The sequence below is a fragment of the Podarcis pityusensis genome, assembly GCF_964106645.2.
Source record: "Podarcis pityusensis genome assembly, chromosome: 4".
Taxonomy (NCBI): Eukaryota; Metazoa; Chordata; class Lepidosauria; order Squamata; family Lacertidae; genus Podarcis; species Podarcis pityusensis.
In genome coordinates, this window is record NC_138027.1 from 88,879,281 (window position 1) to 88,903,729 (window position 24,449).

The following is a 24,449-nucleotide window of genomic DNA, read 5'->3' on the forward strand; positions in this document are numbered from 1 at the left end:
TCCCCAGCCACTCTGGGTGGTTCCCAATCAAGTGTTAAAAATAATACAGCATTAAATATTAAAAACTTCCCTAAACAGGGCTGCCTTCAGATGTCTTTTATGATGTTCATACAGTGGTACCTCAGGTTAAGAACTTAATTCATTCTGGAGGTCCGTTCTTAACCTGAAACTGTTCTTAACCTGAAGCACCACTTTAGCTAATGGGGCCTCCTGCTGCCACCGCTGCGTGATTTCTGTTCTCATCTGGAAGCAAAGTTCTTAACCCGAGGTACTAGTTCTGGGTTAGCGGAGTCTGTAAACTGAAGCGTCTGTAACCTGAAGCGTCTGTAACCCGAGGTACCACTGTAGTACTCAAGACAGCCCAACTCATTTTGGGACTTAGGATTTTTTAAAGCTAGACTCTTCAAAGTGCCTTGCATATATTATTTCACAAACCCCTTACAGTAGATAGGGAACCACAGTTGGAAATAGCTCATTTAAGCATTTTGCCCATTACTATTGAAGTACAATGGTGCTCATATGGAAAGTACTGTACCCTGAGGGTGCAAATCACTTGAAAACTTTTAACATTAATGCAGGCAGAATGCTTTTCACTAATGAGTCCTTCTCAAAATGCTTTGAATGCCACTAGAAAACTTTTTTGTCCAATGAATAGTCCACTGCTCCCCAGCCAGTGCACTTTGTTTCCAGTAGGGGGTTAGGAGATGGAAGGAGGGAAGGAGAGAGGAGAGAGAGAAAGAGGTATAAGAAGCCCCCAAACCTATATTCCTCTGGACTGAGAGCTACATACAGAAGTGGCCCATCCCTGTGGTGTGACCATGAATCAACACTGCCATATATGCCTATACCTGAACTTTGTGAATGCTTCTCTGATTCCATCAAACGAGCTCTACTGAACTGCCCCAGAGATAGTGTCGAAGCAAGGTGGAACTGCATCAAAGAGGCAACTTAGAAGCACTAAGGTAAAGGTAAAGGGACCCCTGGCCATTAGGTCCAGTCATGACCAACTCTGGGGTTCCGGCGCTCATCTCGCTTTATTGGCCAAGGGAGCTGACGTACAGCTTCCGGGTCATGTGGCCAGCATGAATAAGCCGCTTCTGGTGAACCAGCGCAGCGCACGGAAACTCCGTTTACCTTCCTGCCGGAGCGGTCCCTATTTATCTACTTGCACTTTGACGTGCTTTCGAACTGCTAGGTTGGCAGGAGCAGGGACCGAGCAATGGGAGCTCACCCCGTCACGGGGATTCGAACCACCGACCTTCTGATCGGCAAGCCCTAGGCTCTGTGGTTTAGACCACAGCGCCACCCATATCCCTCTAGAAGCACTGCTATGTCCTCATTTGGGAAAAGAGAGCAACAGAGCCCTGACTGGTTTGAGGCCAGCATTAAGGATACGGTGTCTGTTATCACTGCAAAGTGCAAGGCTCTTGTGAACTAGAAGTGAGCACCCCACAAGAAGATGCTTGCTGCACTGAGAAAGGCAAGGAGCAATGCTTAGCGGATTGCCAGACAATGAGACAATGACTTTGAACGCTGTGTCAGAACATTCGCTGAAGCTGTGTCAGAACATTCGAATCGCTGGTGACACTGCCAACACTCCTTGTCAATAGGAGAAGCTGGACTATAGCCAGGATCTGTGTGCTAAGGTGGCAGGGTAGCGTTTCAGAACACCCCCCAAAAGGAATGACGTCTGCTTCTATGTGCTGCCTGAAAGCTTTTCCTTATAACTCCTTAAAAGCAAAAGGGCTGGGGGACTTACTCTTCAACTGAAAGCTGAAAATTCAGAGAAGGGGCAAGGGATATCCTGGAGGGTGTGCAGGCTTCTACAAGTGTCTTGTGGCTACAGCATGCTGGGGAGAAGAAGAATGAAAAAAGAAATTTAAAAGAAGACGGGGGAGAAAGCTCACAGAAACACAGTCTAAATCAGACAGTAGATCTAACACGGTTATCCTTCAGGGCAGAGAGGCATTGACAGCATACTGTCAGGAAGCTATTCAGAGCCAAAAGCTCTGCACTACCTATTCTTTAGTTCAACGGGGAACTGCAGCCTACAGGGCTTCCAGATCTGACTCTTTCTATTATCTCTAATTTGACATAATATAATTAAAGGAGCAATCAGGGGAAAGCACTATTTACACAGCCTGCAACATACTTACCGAGAGAGCATAAAAAAACTCACATTGAGCTGCTCTCTTAGTGCTCTGATATCACCATAAAGGGAATATGGCTAACAAGGAGTGCCTTTTGTTCAGAAGAGTACAGCAAGCACCTTATGTGCCACATCCATTTCACTTTGAAGGCTTAATTGGTCTAGGAAAACTTTCAGCTTGCCTTTTGCTCAGAAGAGCTTGCACCGAGGAAGGTTCGTCCCTTGCTACATATGCATGTGTGTGTGTGTGTGAGAGAGAGAGAGATGTAGAGATTGGTCCATCCTGTGGAATAACTGCAAGCCATTTAGGGTGCATGGAGAGAAACCCCCACCAGGATGCTTTATGCCACATGTGCTCATTCCCTAAGAGCACAGACATTTTTAAAGCTATTTAACAGCATAAAAGTAAACCAAACAGATGTTCTCAAACACACACTGGGCTGGGGACCTTTGGAGCTTGCTGAGAACCGAACCCCCGCCACACTTTTTGCTCTGCTATTGAACTCTGAAATTCTGCCGTTGTTTGGGAGAGCATTTGGAATCCTAATTGTTCTTAGACGTGTGTGTGTGTGTGTGTTCATGCAGTCATTAAAGAGTTTAAATTGGGAAGAAGTTGTGCATGAAAGCCTTATCCCTAATATGTACATACTGGCTCCACCACATCAGATTCATGGGAGTTTGAAGTCCATTTAGGACCCTCCTAAATTCTTGAAGGTCTGAAGTGGCCTAAGCATGCATGGGAAAATTGGGAGTACAGTGGTACCTCAGGTTAAGAACTTAATTCGTTCTGGAGGTCCGTACTTAACCTGAAACTGTTTTTAACCTGAAACACCACTTTAGCCAATGGGGCCTCCTGCTGCCACTGTGCCGCCACTGCACGATTTCTGTTCTCATCCTGAAGCAAAGTTCTTAACCCGAGGTACTATTTCTGGGTGAGCAGAGTCTGTAACCTGAGGTACCACTGTACTTTCTGTGCACGTTCCCTCCCCCTGATTAAACCCTTATGTTCACTTGAGTACACAGGAGCAGAGACATGTAAATGAGAGGCATAGCTGTCAACGTATCCCTTTTCTTTAAGGGAAATTCCCTTATTCCGAATAGGATTCCTCGCAAGAAAAGAGAAAAGTTGACAGCTATGATGAGAGTTAGTGATGGACAAATATAAATAAAAGCACAGCAAGGGGCAAGGCTGTTGTTATGCCTGGAAAGCTTCTCAGTTCCTTAGCTGCCAGGAGGTGGTAGCATTCTGGAGCGCTTAGGAGTATCTTATCCTCATTAAAACAACAACAACAACTTTCTTCCAGCTGTGGGGTCAACAGAAACTGATGGTATGGGAAGATAGCTAATAGCTCTGGAGATGGGGTCCAATCTCCACTGGACTGGTGTTGAAGTTCACTGGGTTGCTGCTGTCATTCTAAAGACTGACATTGCTTTCCTTGCTATCGTGGTCATACAGGAAAAACAATGGTTTCATTCATTTGTATCCCTAACAGTGCCTTTCTATACACATTTACTCCGAAGTAATCCCCACAAAGTGGGTATAGGATTTCAGCCTACGTCAGATAAAACAAAGAAGGCAAAATGGCCTTTCTTTCCAGCAGGAAAAGGAATACTTCATCAGTTCATTTCACTTCTTGATTCTGTAGGGAATTCTCCAATTGCAGTGAATGCTTATTGACACTGATTTATTGGAATACATAAATGCATAAATTGATGAATTTATACATTAGGGGAATTATCATATGAGCAAAACAAAGCACAACACAAATCTGAAAGGTGCAGTTCCTTCAGCATTTTGATCATTTTCCAGCCTCTTCCGGAAAATTCCAATATAGCACTGGTGGGGTACTAGATTTGGGCAGCAGGCTGGATCTAGCCCTTTCCTGCTGTTGTTTTCCAGCAGCTGGTATTCAGGACGATGTTTTCCCCATGATGCAGGCAGTTTGAAGATATAGTTCTAGCCACTGGCAGCCTTATCCTCCATGAATTTGTCTTTAAAACCGTTTCAATAGGTGACCATCAAGACGTACTTCACAGTTTAACTTTGCATTATGTGAAGCTTTATTACCTTCTCCCCACATTTATCTTCATTGAATAACCCTGTTTTTATGCGGCAATGATAAACCACACACCTCTATAAAACACAACTGAATTGTCAAATGCTTTCAGGATAAGTGACTTAGGCTGAAATCCTGTGCACTTTGCTGGCAGTAAATACCACTGATTTCAGTGAGACTTATTTCAGAGTAAACAGTCGTACAATTAGGCTGAATTTCTCTGTACCCTGGATGTAAGCTATACAATAACAAAGCTCTTATTTTATTTCCTTAGATGTACATAAACAAGAACGGTACCCTGAACAAAATGATATACCGGGGAAAAGAAAAACAGAGCCTTAGATATTCCACCAGCGACAATGGGAAGGTGTTGAATATGCTGGAAATGATCACATTGTCAATTTATTGTATTCCCAACGGCTCAATTGCTTTTCTTCCCTTCGGTGTGCTGCATTATTCCTCTCAATTCAACATCCCGTGGCATTAACAAGACAGGAAAGTGGTGGATATTTTTCGTATTGCTTATTAGGGTAGTGCTGGTGCCAGCATATGCATGTTGTATACACAGAACCATCTGCTCAAGAGAAAACAAATGCCTTGGACAGCAGGTGTTTTGTCCCCAGAAACGGTGCCATGTTATTACGGCAAGAACAACCCCCAAAGCAGAAAATCCACTCAGCTCAGAATGTCTCAAACCCTAATTGTTTGGCAAGAGTTTCAACATGTCCTCTTTCACCTGGATACATCATAATACGTCTGGCTTTGCCAATCTCACAAACTCCCTCACAAATGCTGAAACTTTGCCTCTGGCCATCCCATTAATTGCCCCACCACAGATCTTGTGTAAGAATGCAAATCTCTCCTGGGGTTTGAGTTTTCAAGAGAACTTAACTTTATTTTGTTTGGTAGCTCTTGGCAGCAGGCACAATGCCATCGTCTCTTGACCACAGGCATGAGCAGCAAACTTATCTCTGTGTTATCCCCCATGTTCAGCAAGATGCAGTTCTTTATCAGAAATGTTAAGATTGTCTCAAGAACTGGAAGCCTGCATTTTTTAAAAAAGAAAAGCAAAGTGGCGAGCTTTTGGGACTCTTAAAAGTACCAGAAGTTTACATAAATTCCTGCTACCTATCAAAACTAGTGGAACAACACTTCCAAAATTCAGACGTAATGAAACTGAGTGTTCTGCATTCAGATGCGGATTTTATTGAGCTAGTTTTACTGGTTTTAATGCTAAAACTTTTGCCCCAATGTCTAGCATACCTTTTGCCCTGCAGGTGGTGAGTGGCGCTGTGGTCTAAACCACTGAGCCCCTTGGGGTTACCCATCAGAAGGTAGGCAGTTTGAATTTGTGCAACGGGGTGAGCTCCCGTTGCTCTGTCCCAGCTCCTACCAGCCAAGCAGTTTGAAAGCATACCAGCGAAGGTAGATAAATAGGTACCGCTGTAGTGGGAAGGTAAACAGAGTCTCCATGCACTCTGGCACTCATCACGGTCCTCCATGCACCAGTAGCAGTTTAATCATGCTGGTCACATGACCCAGAATGCTGTCTGTGGATAAACACCGGCTCCCTCAGCCTGAAAAGCAAGATGAGTGCCACACCCCATAGTCTCCTTTGACTGGACTTAACCGTCCAGGAGTCCTTTACCCTTCACCTTTTTATACCACTATGATACACTCAATTTTAACTGGAAGGAAAAACTGTATTCTGGAATACCACCCCATATTTCGTCCTGTGAGCAGCAGTGGCATGATGAAGAAAACAGCTGTAAATTGACAGTGCTAAACTGTGATTCTTTGAATTAATGGGGTTAATAGTCCTGAAAACTATTAACACAGAAATGAACTCTCGACTTCTGCAAGATTCCACTAGATTTCCCACAGTGGCTTTTACATTGTGTGGAAATCACGTAACATGTGAAAATTAACAGGTAAGAAAACACTGGGGGAATGGAGTACAGTATTGTGAGAACGCAGTTTGTGTGTCACAACTCTTCAGCCCTATTTGCATGTTAGTTCCAAAGGCATTTCCCCATCAAATCCATGTATTGGCCATAGTTGCTCTGTGATTTGATAAAAACATCACCTTTCAATCAACATCTACTGGATCACATTCACCCAGGTCCTGCCCAGCCTCCCAAACTGTAGGGTGGGCTGCCATTGTGGGTGTCCTGTTAAGGTCCAAGAGCAGCCATCCAAACATGCTGCCCTTACTTCAGGAGAGTTCTGACCAGATAAAGTACATAGATCAGTGATAGCCAATTTGGTGCCCCCATAAATTGTTGGATTTCAGTTCCATTGTAAGGAGGGGTGTGTGAATCAGTCATCATGGTAAAAGCCCAGGAATGATGGGAGATAGAGGCCAAGACATCTCGGAGGGACCACATTGGCTTTACATATACATTTTGTAGCTCAGGAAAAGACAGTCATGAGTGAGACACTACTGCAGCAGGCCTGCCTTCAGAAAGAAGGGGAGCAAATGGAGAGAGGTTGAAGGAGAAGAAAGAACAGTGAGTCCCCACACAGCTTTCCAGGTGGGTTAGCCCTTCAGGAAACACAGTTAAAATATGTTCTGTTAGATAACCTCAGAGGTGCTCTGTATAACTATTGCTGAAAACAAAACTGGAAATCTTAAGAGACATCAATAATGAGTGGGTGGAACTTCAGTTGTTCTCTAGATTGGAATGAGTAAAGCAGCTTTGTTCCTAGATCTAAGAAGCTGGATTAAAGATTCACCTGTTTGAAGAACTTCTCTATACAATGCATAATTTGCATTTTACTATGTGCTCTACATCTGAAACCTATGAATCTACCTATAGCTGCATTCGCCATCATGGGGAATTCGTAAACATCCTCCAGATGATTCAGACTAAAACTCTCATCGGTCCTGGAATAGATAATAGATAGAAAAAATAGATAGATGATGATGATAGAGATAGATAGATGATAGATGATAGATAGATAGATACATAGATGATAGATAAAGATATAAAATCTTTTTATATATTTTTACACACACACATACACACACACACATTTATAACCAAAAGAAAATGACAGAGATAGAGAGAGAGAACAATTACTACTCTGTCAGAGAGACAAAAAGACGATTGTATCATAAATTTGAACATTTTCATCTTCCTCTTTAGATTTTATGTAGGGGGTCCAGGATCCAAAGTTTCACCATCAGTCATCAGTGTTAGTTGACAGGCATAAATAATTCCAAATGTTGGCATAGCTTGGTGGAACAGTCTAGATGTTTTTAGCATCATTTATATATAAAAAATAAAAACTTTGCCAAACCTTAACAAAATGGTTTTCCTGATTTGTCCCAGATGCAAACCATATTTTACACATTAACTACTCCATAATCATTAAAAGCAATACTTGGTTATAACAAATCTCTTTGTTGATTCTCTATTATAGGAAAACTCAGGGGGGAATTCAGCTAAACAGTTCTGCTTGTACAAGAAGTTCTAGCTGTGCAATGTAAATTTGTAAAGCTAAAAATAAACTGCTAACCTGTTTGTTTTGAAACTCTAAGCTGTTGAACTCTGTGTAGTAGGATCTTCCATATATACAGATGGCAATGGTGCTTGCAAATAAATGGATAATAAGGGTAGGTTGATTATTTGCAGCACACTTTCAATCCAAACAACGTAAAATAAAATATTTTGAATGAATTGAGTAGACTTTTAAATTCGTGAATTCAATGTTGGAAGTAGGTGAGGAGATTTTCACTTCAGTGTTCTGAAGCAGCCAAGTCATAATCAGAGGAACAAATCCATTGTTTCAGGAAGTTGCCGGTACATAAAATATAGAAAGCAAGTTTTGAAGGTACAGATGGTTTTAGTACCCAGATTCTATTGAGAATCCCAAAAGGTTAGTTGCGTTCATGCCATACCAGGTTTTCAAAATCTATAGCAGAATTTGTAGTTCCATGGAGCATTACAATTTTATTGGCTCAATAGAGAACGAAATAAAAGAAATACGAAAAACCAAGATATAACGCTCTTGGTTTTCAAGAGTGTATTTTTTATTTTTAAGCTGTTCAAATATTACTTTTGTCCCTTTATATCTCTTGTTGAATGAGTGGTGAAGTGATGTAATTTTAGACTCTGGACCTTATGGTCTTACGAACAAACCATCTTTAAATGAAAACATGCATTAGTTCAATTGCTTAAAATTGTAGCAAGCTTCGGGTCCTGTACCCTCAAGTCCTACCCTGATGACAGCACTGTGCTAAACATGTGAAAGGGGAAGCTTTTCCTCCCACAAAAGAGAACTAAAAGAACACCATAAATAGTTTATATTCTGGATCTCTGACCATTCCACGACAGTGGCATTGTGCTAAGATAAACAGAAAACAACTGAATCCTTGTACAAGATACCGTTTTATAACCCCCTGAGAACCATTTCCATTTGATGCACCGATCTAAAATGTTTATAGCAAGTTATTATCATCAGAATAGTGCAGCATAAAGTCTAGCTCTATCCAACTGGCCTTTTACCAAAGGGCTATAAGAGAGAATAGTTGGACAGGCTGAGTAATAAGAGGGAGAAAGCATTTTCATTCTTGAAGAATGGGTAAAAAATGTAAAGATAGGGCCAGGATATATAATCAGCTGGGTTGGCCCCTGTTCCATTGCAGCAGAGGAGCAGCTGAGTAAGACCGCCATCCTTATAGCAAGGATGGGAAAACTGTACCCCAAAACTCCAATTCCTATTAGCCCCAGTGTTGTTGTTGTTGTTTAGTCGTTTAGCTGTGTCTGACTCTTAGTGACCCCATGGACCAGAGCATGCCAGGCACTCCTGTCTTCCACTGCCTCCCACTGTTTAGTCAAACTCATGCTGGTAGCTTCAAGAACACTGTCCAATCATCTCGTCCTCTGTCGTCCCCTTCTCCTTGTGCCCTCCATCTTTCCCAACATCAGGGTCTTTTCCAGGGAGTCTTCTCTTCTCATGAGGTGGCCAAAGTATTGGAGCCTCAGCTTCAGGATCTGTCCTTCCAGTGAGCACTCAGGGCTAATTTCCTTAAGAATGGATAGGTTTGATCTTCTTGCAGTCCTTGGGACTCTCAAGAGTCTCCTCCAGCACCATAATTCAAAAGCATCAATTCTTCGGCGATCAGCCTTCTTTATGGTCCAGCTCTCACTTCCATACATCACTACTGGGAAAACAATAGCTTTAACTATACGGACCTTATTAGCCCCAGTAAATATGGCCAATGTTCAGGGATGATGGGAGTTGCAGTTCAGCAACACCTGGAGGGAAATGGGTCCTCCTTTCCTGACCTATGACAAAGTGCAGTGTGATGGCTTTGCTTGCATATTTGTGTGTACGAAGCTCACACAACACAGCACAACACAACATGTATTTATTTAAAGCATTTTAGACCACCTTTCTGGACAAAGTCATTTCAAGGCAGAGTACAATAATGCAAGCCACAGAACAGAATTAACATAAAATTATGAAAACTCTTAAAATTATAAAATTCAAATATAGCCACACAATTTTAAAAGATAAAACAGCCAGCATAAAATAGCTATTGTAAACCACAGCAATCAAATTTTGTGCAGGACTTTGTCCCCCTTCTTTTTTTAGCTGAGAACTATGTTGCAATGTTCAGAAAAGTGCAAAGCTGTGTTCTGATCAATACATTAGTCTGATAGGTGCAGATAAGATCATAATTCTCATAGATCAAGTTCCTTGAGCTTCCCATGTGGCCCTGTCATGCAGCTCAGGTTCTTACTGCAAACTATAGACCATCCAGATGGCAACATCGCTCATTCTTATGTTTGCCATTGTTGCAGCAAGTTTTCCAATTTATCTTGATTTGCCTTTGGACTTTTCCTTAGGGTCATGCCAATTATGTGGGTCACCTGAGCATTCCAAAATACTGACTGATCTTTTCCAGGGCTACATTTAATTGCTTTCTTTCTGCAGTACTGGATGATTACTTTTTGAGTAGTGCGTGTAACAAATGGCTCTGGCCCTGCGAGGATGGAGCAATAGAAACATTAATATGTGTTTTGTTAGGGGTATTTTTTTGTATGCAGCTTTTACAGAAATAAATAAAATAGATACACACCCATCTTACTAAATACCTGGGAGGGCTTTTGAATGATATTTGGCTAGCATGAACAAAATCGTAACAGAAACAGCTACTAGATTTCTCTCTTCTGTTGCAAAGACTACAAGAAGGTCTTTGTTGACTTAGTTGTACAGTCGTACCTTGGTTCTCAAATGCCTCAGTACTCAAACAACTTGGAACCCAAACACTGCAAACCCAGAAGTAAATGTTCTGGTTTGCGAACTTTTTTCAGAAGCTGAAAGTGCTCCGTTATGAGTGTTACGCTTCCACTTTGAGTGCCACACTTCCTTTCTATTTTGAGTGTTACGCTGAGGTCTGTCTGTTTTTGATATTTACTTTGCATTTTTGTTTTTGCGGCTTTTTCGTTCTGTTTTTGTGACTGTGTGGAACCCATTCCAGCTACTGATTGATTGATTGTGTGACTGCAGCACATTGTTTATTGCTTTCATTTTATGGATCAATGGTCCCATTAGATTGTGAAATCCATGTTAAATTGCTGTTTTAGGGGTTGTTTTTAAAAGTCTGGAACGGATTAATCCAATTTTCATAACTTTCTATGTGAAAGCGCGCCTTGGTTTTGGAGCACTTTGTTTTGAAATGGACTTCCAGAAGTGATTAAGTTTGAGAACCAGTCCAAGGTACCACTGTATCTTGGTTTCTTCCTTTCCTCACTTTTCGTAATCACTGTTGTATCAAAGAGAGCCCATTGCTACATTGCCTGAGCAAAATAGTTGCAGCTGTTCTGCCCATTGCTCTGGCAATATATGTAATGGAGAGACCACGTGGAAGGGATTGGTGATGTGATTCCATTCCACAACATACAGGTTTCCCAAGTTCGCAAGTGGTCGCTCAATTCTCTATGTTACTTGGAAAAAAACTGCTACTTGGAAAAAAACTGCCAAGTAGATTTTATATGGGATTGCACCTAAAGCAAAGAAAAATTTAATCAGTTGGAAACAAGAACCAACATTAATAAGGCTAGTGGAATTTTTCATAGGGGTACTGCACATGCTTTTAAACTGCACTTAAGGGGAAACCAGGAGGCTGATGGGCTGAGAATATTTGAGGGATTCTGAGAAGTAAAACATTTAAATAAGACATGTAAAATTCTAGGTAGGGTGTGTGTGTGTGTGTGTGTGTGTGTGTGCATGCGTGCGCGCACATGCGCGATGCGAATGTTATGCATATCACTACAGTTAGGGAATCTATGAAACCTCCACCATCTATTTGACCTGACTCTCTCTCTCTCCCTCCCTCCCCCCCCCCCCACGTTCTTATCACCACTACACAAGAAATAGCGGAGGAACTGCCCGCAGAAATAAATTATTGAATGGAATTTGAATCATTTCTGTATCTGGCAAACCAATCTGCAAGGGACTGATCAATCTGGGACTTCATTTATTTCAGGTGTTGCCACCACAGAGGATTTTCCTGGTACCTACAGGGTCCTCTTCCTCCCCTGAAATTAGGCTTGAAAGAAGCATCCTCATGTAGCCAGTAGAATAGGTTGAGTGTGCACTTGATTGCCTTGTGTGCATGATAGTAATAATAATAATAATAATAATAATAATAATAATAATAATAATAATTTATTTATACCCCGCCCATCTGGCTGAGTTTCCCCAGCCACTCTGGGCGGCTCCCAATCAAGTATTAAAAACAATACAGCGTTAAATATTAAAAACTTCCCTGAACAGGGCTGCCTTCAGATGTCTTTTAAAGATAGGATAGCTATTTATTTCCTTCACATCTGAAGGGAGGGTGTTCCACAGGGTGGGCGCCACTACCGAGAAGGCCCTCTGCCTGGTTCCCTGTAACCTTACTTCTCGCAATGATGGAACCGCCAGAAGGCCCTAGGCGCTGGATCTCAGTGATGCTTGCCACAGTTTCTCCAGATTAAAAATGTGCCTCCAAAGGTTGGACTGCTATGAGGTTTTAATAACTCTGAGCTGTGGTTTATATACAGTAATGTAACTCATCTGATGGAAAGTCTTCATGGAATGAAAAGAGAAGCATTTTTCAGCGAACCTCCTCCCCCCTGTGTTCTTCTAAATCTGCTCCGGAAAGTCCCCTCAAATTCTAAAGATGGTTTAGAGGGACTGTAGTGAGATGACCCACTATTAGATGAGCAACGCCATTTAATACTAATATGGTTTCCCCCCCTTCTGCATAACCACCCTTCTTTCATTAGGAAATTCCTGCCTCCCAAGTGATTTTAGAAACAATGCACACCAATGTACAACTTGTGCGCTATGACACATCAAGCTGGAAAATAAGAAAATAAAAGCAGTTGGTGTGCACTATGACAACTGTCTTGATACTTTTGTACAGTGGTACCTTGGGTTACAGACACTTCAGGTTAAAGACTCCGCTAACCCAGAAATAGTACCTGGGGTTAAGAAATTTGCTTCAGGATGAGAACAGAAATTGTGCAGTAGTGGCGCGGTGGCAGTGGGAGGCCCCATTAGCTAAAGTGGTACCTCAGGTTAAGAACAGTTTCAGGTTAAGAATGGACCTCCAGCACAAATTAAGTTCTTAACCCGAGGTACCACTGTACTTGCAAGCAGGGCCAAGATTCCAAGGGTGGAAATTGCAATGTGAAGAACACTTGGGCAGCCTCTAATAGTTACTTTAACCACAGGCCAGCCAACTTCAAAACACCTACTACCTGCCCACAGACAACAGGAGATGCACGTATAAATGGTATTTAGGAGCTGAAAAGTCACTCATTTGTTCATTGTTTTGGAGGGAGGACTTTCTAAAAGGTTTTAAAACAGCACATAAGATGTAGGGTGAAATCTAGCCTGCTTAGATTCCCAGCTGGGAAGCAAGAATTCAAGGTACATTTTCATCGTCATCTTAGGGCTAAAGTAGAGGTATAGCCTTTTCGTATTGCACTACATCTTACCTCCCTGTGACAAAGCTTTCCTTAATCTGGTGCCCTCTAAATGTTGTTGGGCTATGACTTCCATAATCTCTGAACCACTGGGAATCTACCAGAGAAACACAGTTGTTAATAAACTATTAATGCCGCCATCTGATGCACTGCAGAGAACTATATTGAAAAATGATTTTATTTGGGTTGGGTTGTGAGAAAAAGACTACAGAACAACAGCACTCTGCAGAATTCTTGTATTATTATCTCACTTACCTATTATTATCTCACTTACCTAGTCTGTGATCTGTAACATGGTGCATTTGTGTTTATCTCCCCAGTTCACATCAATGTTGTTGTGGCAGGGTGCATTGAATAAACTGGGAAAGAGTGATGTTTTGTGACAGGTGATTCAAATTACACATCACTGATACAGAAGAATCAACATAGTCCTCTTCACCTGTTACTTGCATGCAGCGGACAAGTGTGGTGAAACAGACTGTGGGACCACATATTTAGCCTTGCTCCAAAAATCTTGTCCCTGCTGACGATGTCTTCAGCATAACATCTGACTTCACTTGCAGATTTATAGTAGAGCAACACTCTACATGTAGAAGTTTCCTAGGGAAATTCTGCATGGTGGTCCTGGAGTAGGGTTGCCAACATGGTGCCCATGGGTAATAGTGTGCCTACCAGTACTTTCTATGGCACCTGCAGAAGGTCTCTCAAAATATTTCCTCAAAAACCCACAATGCTCGAGAGACTATTGCCACTTCCTGCTTATTTCCTGTTTGCACTGGCTTGGCTTCTCCTAAATTATACCCAGTCCCCTTAAACACATCCACATTCCAGTATTGAACACTCAGGCAACCTTCTGTTCTGAACAGAGGAGAACTGCAGAAATCTTACATCTGTGAGTGAGTGTATATGTAGGTTCCCCTTTCCCAGTTATGGGGATCTGATAAGAGTCCACTCCAAGTTACTGAGCTTTTTCCTGCTCTTTTAAATTTAGCAGCCACTTGGTTTCAAGCCAAACCCCAACAAAAGAGTTTGAGTGAGTTTTTGGATTTGATATCCCGCTTTATCACTACCCAAAGGAGTCTCAAAGTGGCTAACATTCCCTTCCTCCCCGACAACAAACACTCTGTGAGGTGAGTGGGGCTGAGAGACTTCAAAGAAGTGTGACTGGCCCAAGGTCACCCAGCAGCTGCATGTGGAGGAACGGGGAATCGAACCCGGTTCACCAGATTACGAGTACACCGCTCTTAACCACTACACCACACTGGCTCTCCAAAAGGCATTTTGTGTGTAGCACCCATAGCACCTTCCCAAAATTCCCATGGAAACTGGTTATCCCTGATTTAGCTTTAATACATGTAAAGACAGACCATACCACTTAGCTTTTTGCAGATATCAGAAGCAGTATTTGCTTAAAATGCTTACCACAGCAAACAGATAATCTACCAGAGAAACATAGGTGTTAATAGACCATTAATGCCACCATCTGATGCACTGCAGAGATCTATATTGAAAAATCATTTTATTTGGGTTGGGTTGTGAGAAAAAGAATACAGAACAAGAGCCAGAAAACAGAAGTACAACAGCACTCTGCAGAATTCTTGTATTCGTAACTGACAGGACAAAGGGGGCTCTTAAAATTTTAAGTAATTAGAACTGTTTACTGTGAGTGCAGACCCACAAGAGGGTTGATTTAAAACACAGTTTGACATCTGGAAGGCACAAGATGCACTGAAAAAAGAAGGTCTCAATACCAGTTGCGGAAAATATATATCAAAAGGAAGCAATGCCTGTGCTCGTTAATATAATTTTTTAGTTCATCAACTGACAACCAGAAATTGGCACAAACTGATTTGTTAGGCAGCCAAGACCTAAGGACACATAGAAAGAACTGCTGCATAAATGTTGCCAAGTGTCATAAAGAGATGATTTTAAAAGATTAAAAAGAAAAAAAATTGAAAACACTACCCCACAGAGATAATTAATGTCTCTCTCTCTCTCTCTCTCTCTCTCTCTCTCTCTCTCTCTCTGTGTGTGTGTGTGTGTGTCAAAAATAAGCATAAACGCTTGGCATTTAGTATGGCTCCAAATGTTACTATTGAATGGGTTGCTTAGAGACCCAGCATGTTGGTTGCACACATGATGGGATATTTATTCCATTATTATTGTTACTGTTATTATTAGTTCTTGAATAGGACATCCATATTTTCATCAGATAAATGTTGGAGAGAAAGATGCTATCCTGGCATCTTCCTTTCAGCTTAGAGACAACAAGCTTCACTTTTGGAAAGCCATTTGCTCCCCAAAGAACTAAGATTAGAGAGCACTGGTAATACCATTCCCTCTGACCAATGGTCAGGAGTGATGGAAGGTATGGCCTAACAACATTTGTAGGGCAACCGTTTCCTCAGCCCTCCTTTAAATGCACACATCACACACAGACACATTTGCATCGTTTACACACATTTTCTCTTTGGCGTTAATATAGAGAATGTTCACAGATACAAAGCTTCCTTTGAACACAGTGTCCAGTGTCTTTTATCCAAGAAGATGTGAGAAGCTGAGTGATCTCTTTTACAGTTGCACGTATCTTTGCCCCTTTGTTTTGAAAGGTGCTTGCAAGAATCCTTTTCTTTGTCCTGAAAAAAAGTTTTTGAAATTTGAACAGACTAAAAGAAAAAGAAAAACTGCCCAGAATTGGAATGTAAAAATTAGTGTATGCCAAAACTTAAATGTACATATTAGAGTTTTGTATGCATGCAGTTAACCTAGGACAATAGCTCGTACTGTGGATTTCTTATTTGTATAGCGCATTTGCATACCGTTTTTTATATAATTTTTATTATTATTTTTCTAATTTACATTTCAAAATATTCATTTAAACAACTTAAATCAATGACTTCCCTTCTTCTCTTTCTGTGGTTCATTTTGCATACCATACATCCTTGCACATTTGATATGAACTAAACCATTCAGTATTCCATTGTTACATCCATCAAAACTTATTTACACTGGTGAATTTCTCTCAATGCTACCAGCATTTTTAAATGTACACAATTTTCACCCATATATTCAGTCAACATTTTCCAGTCTTCTTTAAACATATGTTCTTCTTCTTCTCTTATTCTATGTGTTAAATCTTCAAGCTGCGTGTATTCCATCAGTTTAAGTTGCCATTGTTCTTTGGGACCTCGCTCGATTTCCATTTGGGGGTAGCAAAACATGGGCCGCAGTACAGTGGTACCTTGGGTTACAGATGCTGCAGGTTACAGACACTTCAGGTTACAGACTCCACTAACCCAGAAATAATACCTTGGGTTAAGAACTTTGCTTCAGGATGAGAACAGAAATCGTGTGGTGGCGGTGTGGCGGCAGTGGGAAGCCCCATTAGCTAAAGTGGTTCTTCAGGTTAAGAACAGTTTCAGGTTAAGAACGGTCCTCCAGAACGAATTAAGTTCTTAACCCGAGGTACCACTGTAGTGGCATACATAAGTAATCTTTTTTGACACCTAGAAATTTCCCTCTGGATTATCTGCAACAAAAAGGACTCTGGTTGTTGTTGCTGTTGTTGTTGTTGTTTTTGGAAAGGTACTTTTAAACATTTTTCAAAAATTCATTATATATCATTTCCCAGTGCTCTTTTGCCCTTTTACAAGTCCACCAAATAAAAGGGCATTTGCATACAGACTGTACTTGAGTATGTATTACTTCTGTGCACAGGATTTGGCTGTGGCCCAAATCCTGAGCCAAATCAGACTTATTTGGAGCGATCCAGGCCTTGTTAATGTTGGGTTGAGAGCCCCAGATTTCTGCAGGTTGGGTTGAGCAGACCAGAGCCATCTGGGATTGTCAGGGGGCAGGGTGTAGGGCAGGAATGAGAGGAACACGTGAGAAAAAAGAGAAACAAACTGTGAAAAAGAGGGACTTACTGGGCAGCTCCATCTACATGGAGGCCTTTTCCACCAGGCCTCATCTCTTTCCTGCGTCTATGCTGGCTGGGATTGGTGGCATTTGGAATCCAACAATATTTTGACTGGCTACAGGTTTCCCACCCTTGATTTAAAGGCTGCGAGAAGTGATTCTCTTTTCTGCAGCAGTACTTGCACATTTCCAAAGTCCATTGATGGTCTAAATTCATTCTTCTGTCAGTATAACATCCTAAAAATAGCAACTGCCCATGACATTAATTACTGAATTAATAACTTTGGTTCTGAAATGCATCTGTGTATATCTGTTAGTTACATCCAAGGTTTGTATGTACACATAGGCGTGAAATGTGGGGCAAGCTTGATAGAAGAAGAAGAAGAAGAAGAAGAAGAAGAAGAAGAAGAAGAAGAAGAGGAGGAGGAGGAGTTTGGATTTGATATCCCGCTTTATCACTACCAGAAGGAGTCTCAAAGCGGCTAACATTCTCCTTTCCCTTCCTCCCCCACAACAAACACTCTGTGAGGTGAGTGAGGCTGAGAGACTTCAGAGAAGTGTGACTAGCCCAAGGTCACCCAGCAGCTGCATGTGGAGGAGCGGAGACACGAACCCAGTTCCCCAGATTACGAGTCTACCGCTCTTAACCACTACACCACAGAATGTGATTTGTGTCTCCTTCTTCAAAATCATTAAATAAACCAGAGTGTCAGAACCACCGCCCAAATCCTCACAAAACACATGGTATTTGCACACTGTCTTCAACTTTCTGGCAATGTTCCTAGACAAAAGATAGACACCATCCAAAGTCTGTGGCCTGTATATCTGACAGAACTTGAGCAAAGGGGTCAGAGCCAGTCAGGTCATGGCAGGTGCGCCAGGTTCTGCCCCAAGTTGGGGGTGCCCATTATGCGTGATGAGGCCCGACACCTCGTGCTCATGCCATTATGTGGTGCAATGAGGCCCAATGGGAGTCCGTTGCACCCTCCCAACAGGCCTTTCAGAGGGCGCAACGGGCCCCGTTGGGCCTTGTCGGACCATGTGACGCATGTGACATGTTGGGTTGCCTGCCTGGGCCACCCCAGTGAAAATTGTGTGAGTGCATTGGCACCCAAGGCCCTGCATAGATGGTACCTATGGGTCATGGGAACAAAGGCACCACTCCATTCACACAAGGTGCACTGCTTCAAGTAAATTGACTGCAGCAAAGTATGGGAGACCTCCCCCCCCCCTTTTCATACTTGCTATTGGAAGTTTCCACTAATTAGTGGATATACTGCTGCTCTTTGAAATCCATTCGCCGCAATGGAAAGTACAATTAATAATGAGAGAGATGGGTAGAGTAATTTATTAAGGGGTCCCACCTAAAGAAAAAAGAGAGAAAGAGAAAACATATCCATCTAGACAATGGATGAAACTCTTTTAGAATTCACCCTTTAAGGATGGCTTGGGCTTCTGGCATGATAATGAGCACAGCCAGCCCTGGTTGACTTCAACGGGAAATACAGATATTGCATTTATCATTTCATAAGAACTGTCCCTTTGTGTGTGATAATGTTTTTTTCAGATTACAAAGACCATTTTTAAGCCTTTCACACGGAGAACTGAAATTGTAAGCAGCAGGAGATCTTGGTGGAGAAAGTAAAGAGACTCAAAGCCGCTAGAGCAACAGTGAGTTATTAAAATGATCAGCTACTCTATTTGGTGAATTTCACCTTCTCTAACCTATGGGGTACGGCGGGGGAGATTGTTGTGGTTCTACAAATGTAAATAGTTATTGGTGCTCTAAGCTCTTGTGAATGGGCAATTATTTCTTAGCATTTTCTCTAAAAGCTCATAATTTCCAAAAGCACCCAGTATTAGCTGTTTTATTACCTTTCCTGACAGGTTAGAGATAAGCCCCCATAGAGTGATATCAGTACATAATGTGGTCTCCGAACAAATATGGAAGACACATCACATTATGATAAAATGAGCCCACAGTATTATGGGTAATCAATTCAGAAAGGGTACACAATGTTCGGGTATCATTGGCAGGAAGAGGGAGGCATTACATTTTGTGAGTTAACAAATTATGCTCCAGTATTATTCCCAGCTGTCTTTCCAGTCCAGAATTATACAATGCAGTCTGCGTTGCTTTGTTTTTTAAGCTCAAAAATGTGAGCCTAAATCCTTTCCCACTTTCATCTTAGAGTACTCAAAATAATTTCGCAGGCAATAGTATTTCTCTGCCAAGACATAAGTGGCTGGATACATAAAGATTGTCCCAGCTTTTAAATCTTAAAAGAGAAGTTTTATCTTGGCAAAGGGTAAGTTGACAAACAGAGGATTACTAATAGAGGTAAACAAGGTCCTTCAGACTTGAACATTACAAAAAGAACATACAAAGAGAATTATGTTATTAGCTTCTTATTTTTTTTTTAAAAAGCCAATAACTTTTGGATGATAATTTGGAATTTGACCCTTGGGAACAGCAGGTCTGAAGTGTGAACTGCAATTGATAAGGGGTTAGATAAGTGGCAGATGGTTCCACTGATATACTTGTGGAAGGAAGGAAGATATCATAAAACTGTAGAGAACACATCACTACTCCTTGACCAGGAAAAGCTTTTTGAATTACGAACTTGCTCATCTTCACATTTCTTGCTAACCATAAGAACTGAAGACCTACATAGCCATCCCTGCTTGAAATCTCTCTCTTTTGCTAGTTCTTGCTCTCTCTTAAATTTCAAGTGGGTTTTTTCCAGAATGTCACATTCTGTACCAAAACCCTGTGAGAACTAAAACATGACAGCACAGGAGATGAAAAGGTGAAGAAAATGTTTATTTAAAGATCAACAAGTCCCAATGCTTCTAAATAAGCAGTAGTCCTTCACCAGGTTATGTTACTGCTGTTCAAAATTAGTTCTCTCCTCCTTTTCTCATGTCCCAGAGGTACTTATTTCTACCAGTCAATGTGGCTCAATTAACTGGCTAGATGGGTCTCTAGAATGTGCTCAGCTACTGCAAAACTGGTGCTTTTAGAGGTCACTAGTGGCCAGCCACAGGCACAGTATTATTTCCTTATATAATAAGGTGCGGTGTTAAGAAGGAGCTATCTCGTGTTAAATAAAAACAACTACAACAGAGCAGAAGTCGGAAGACTGTTGTTGTGTTCATGTCCTGCTTTTAGGCTTCCCATAGCCATCTGTTGTTGTTGTTGTTTAGTCGTTTAGTCGTGTCCAACTCTTCGTGGCCCCATGGACCAGAGCACGCCAGGCACTCCTGTCTTCCACTGCCTCCCACAGTTTGGTCAAACTCATGTTGGTAGCTTTGAGAACACTGTCCAACCATCTCGTCCTCTGTCGTCCCCTTCTCCTTGTGCCCTCCATCTTTCCCAATATCAGGGTCTTTTCCAGGGAGTCATTTCTTCTCATGAGGTGGCCAAAGTATTGGAGTCTCAGCTTCAGGATCTGTCCTTCCAGTGAGCACTCAGGGCTGATTTCCTTAAGAATGTAGAGGTTTGATCTTCTTTCAGTCCATGGGACTCTCAAGAGTCTCCTCCAGCACCATAATTCAAAAGCATCAATTCTTTGGCCATCAACCTTCTTTATGGTCCAGCTCTCACTTCCATACATCACTACAGGGAAAACCATGGCTATATGGACCATAGCCATCTAGTCGGCCCCTATCATAACAAGATGAACTAGATCTGTTTTAATCTGACATGGCTCTTGCGTTCTTGTGCCCTTTTTGTTACTGAAATATAGCCTACTGTACAACAATAGGAGCTCTGCCCAGTTGCCCCACCCACTTTCATCTCTAGCCACACCCACCACTACCATGTGATGTCTCTAGCCACATGAGGGGACACAGCCTTCAGACTGCAAAGGTTTTCCCACCTCTTTTTCAAGAAATGCATGCACAAGTTTCAGAGGGCACCAGCAGGATCGGCTACAACCAAAATGTCAGTTAAATATTCATTATTCCAACAAACTTCAAGCAGATGGGAGGGTTTAAGGATGTTCATGAGTCACATAAATAAATACTAGGTGAAAATCCTGAAATCCCTCTGTTTCAAGAACACTCGCTCCATTCTAATGGCACTTTTGAACAGAAACTGAATATGGATCTGCTCCAGGTTTCCTTAATATATGTAAGATTAACCCAATGGGCCTCTAATGTCAACAAGGCTCTGCAGCGATGCTTCTGAGAACAGATTTGGATCTGACTAATAAGATTGTTAAAGGAAGAAATCAGAGAGTTGCCATCTGGAGTACTTGGAACATTTCTTACATTACCTCAACAAGTGCCACATATTTTGTATTCCTTGTGGAAAGCTTACCTTAAAAATGCAGACGCCGAATGGCATTTGCCATCATTCTTCCTCTCTTAAAAGTTTCAGAAAAGAAGTTTAGATGCAAATAAAACCAACACACTATGGAGGCAAAATAGACAAATATAAAAATAGCCGCTTAGGGTCTCAAACCGGGTCTCATACTGTGGTAAGTTTTAGCCAGCTCCATTGTGTTGCCCATCAACAACCTAGTTTGGCCCCTTTGCTCAGCTACCAGTTTCAATATCCAATTATACCAAACTATTAGAATTGCATCCATTCCTATTTAGAAAGCCATTTGGGATGGACAACTTTAATGTCTTTTTGGGGCTGTGCAAATATCTTCTTTGATCTACCAAGCCATTTGATATTTACATTTTATTGTAACATACCTAATTTTAGTCTCTTTTTAATCGGGTGGTCATTAGTTTTACCTTGCATTTAGGGTTTCAGCTTTAATATGATTGTCCCAGTGTTGATACTTGTTTTCTTTTTTTTAATTGATAATTGACTGCATTATTTTAAATGACTTGCATTTTAATTTCAGGTACCTTGATACATTTTAATGCTGGTTTTATATTTCATTGTGTGATGTCTAGAAGCTCATTTCATGAGGCACATGATGAACATAACAAATAAATAATGAAGAGGCCCTTTGCTGAATGATCTTCGGTTTTACAATCCTAAGGGCACTGAGACCACAGGTGCATCAAACACTTTGCATGCACTGTTTTAGTCCAGACTTCAGTTCTATACTGTTTACAATTGAACCATTCTGGTTTTTATTCTCCCAATACCTTGATAGTCCTGAATGAGATAGAAACCATTTGGAACCTATGTTTGATGATAAAAAACGGATAGAGTATATTTGTGCTTGGATTGATCTCCACAGAGATCCTTGAACACACTGATAGATGTCTATTTTTATTCATGTCTTGTTTTGGAAAGCAGGATAATTGTAAAATGATTCACAGAGCTGTAAGAGATTTTTAGTGCACTCTTATCACTGAAACCTTTACAATTAAGCGCAGCACACTGAGATCTCTTTAGGATGCGGATAGGCAACCCTAAAGGGTGGTGCAGACTTACAAAAAACTCTCTGTAGCAGACCTGGAGAATTCTACGTACAACTGAAAATCCTCACATTATGAAAAACACAAGTTCTGTTATATGGGTTGGGCTCAGACAAAGACATCCTTTAATCCTTTTGAAATCAGACAAACTCAATTAAATCACAACTAAGGGCTTGTACAAACTTTTGCTTGTCCCAAAGCATGGGTCCAAGCGGTTTCCCTTTTGCCCTGCTCCTTTCCCAGGGAAAACCTGCTCTCTGGGGCCAAATCGGACCAAATGTCAACCCAGAGAAAATGCAAATCGCCATTTGCTCTGACTGAGCACTAAAGAACAGTTTTCCCTGGGAGAAAGCCCTAGGACTAGAGGAAATGTGGGTGAGCCCTAACTTGCCCCATTGATTTAAATGTAACTAAGGCATTGAGGAACTTACCACTCTCCTTCCATACTATAGTATATGACACAGTGGAGGTGAGTTATGAAAGACATTGGCTGTATTCAGGCACTCAATGTTTGCATGTGGGAATGAAGTGTGGAAGGGTGCATTCTAGGGTTGCCATATGTCCAGGAATTCCTGGACATGTCCTCTTTTGGGGGGTCCTACATGTCCATTGGGGGGAATTTTAAATTTAAAACAAATGTCCTGGATTTGGAGTTTTTATATATATATATTTAAACTTTTTTGATGTGCAGGCGGTTCTGGTTCAGGCTCTGGCATGGGCAACGCAGGCTCTAGCTCTGGCACAGATGACCCAGGCTCTCGTTCAGACTCTGGCTCTGGCGTGGGCTTGGCAGCGGGGCTATCAGGCAGTTTTTATTTCCAAATGTTTACCTCTTAAAATATGGCAACCTTAGCACTGCATGTACTAGCATCACCTCAAATGCCTTTGCCCCACTGCAACCTTTCTGAAGGAGTATTTTTTTGAATGCTCAAGTGGATGAGCAAATAACCTCCTTTTAAACAAGCATAGAATGCAAAGATGAGGGCACATCTGACCATGCACACCGTCCACACATTATTCTCTCCTCCCCACATTTTTTATATAAACTATAGTTTATTTAGCCTGGGTTTTCGCAAACAAATAAACAACTTTTTTGTTTTGTTTTGTTTTGGGGAGACAGGAGCAGGAGTATGGGGAGGGAGGAAAAGTTATTATTTTCTGTCTTATTTTCCCCACTATCAGGTCAGTTTTAAAAGCACGGTTGAGTGTTCTTTTGTTCTCTAATTCTTTCATTTTCTAATTTGGATTCCATTTTCCACTGGCTGCTTGCATAGTTTAGCTCTGCTATAAATAACATGCACTATTAAGCCCATTAAAATACATTAAATTGTTTGCCCCCTAAAAATAACTACTGCTAAGATGTTTTCACAGAAAACATATATTTGGGCTGGTTCGCATAGCACCTATTTTTTTATCCACAGCAGCAGAGCCATCTAGATATACACTCACGTGGTCTGATGTAACATTATTATTATTATTACTATTATTATTATTATTATTATTATTATTATTATTAGTGTACCACCCTTCATCCATAGTTCTCAGGGCAGTTCACAGCATAAAAATACAATATAAAAACACAAAATGCATAATAGAACAAAGACGAGAACAAACCATTGACACTCCCCGCCCACCCCTCACAAATACACTTAAAAGGACATAAGGAGGGGTTTCAGCTGGAACTCACTGGAACTAAGTTCTGGCACCTCTCAGGTGGGCGCCATTGCCATTATAACAAGGGAGGTGTTCATGGTGAGTTCCAGCACCTCTTTTTCTACAAAAATAGCACTACATAAAATGCTTACCAACCCAAGATCTGGATGGGCTAAACCAGCCTAAAGTTGCAGCCTAAAGATGTACAATGAGGGCACCAGGTGAACCTCCCTGGGAAGAACATTCCACAAATGGGGAGCCACTGCAGAAAAGGCCTGCTCTTGTGTTGTCACC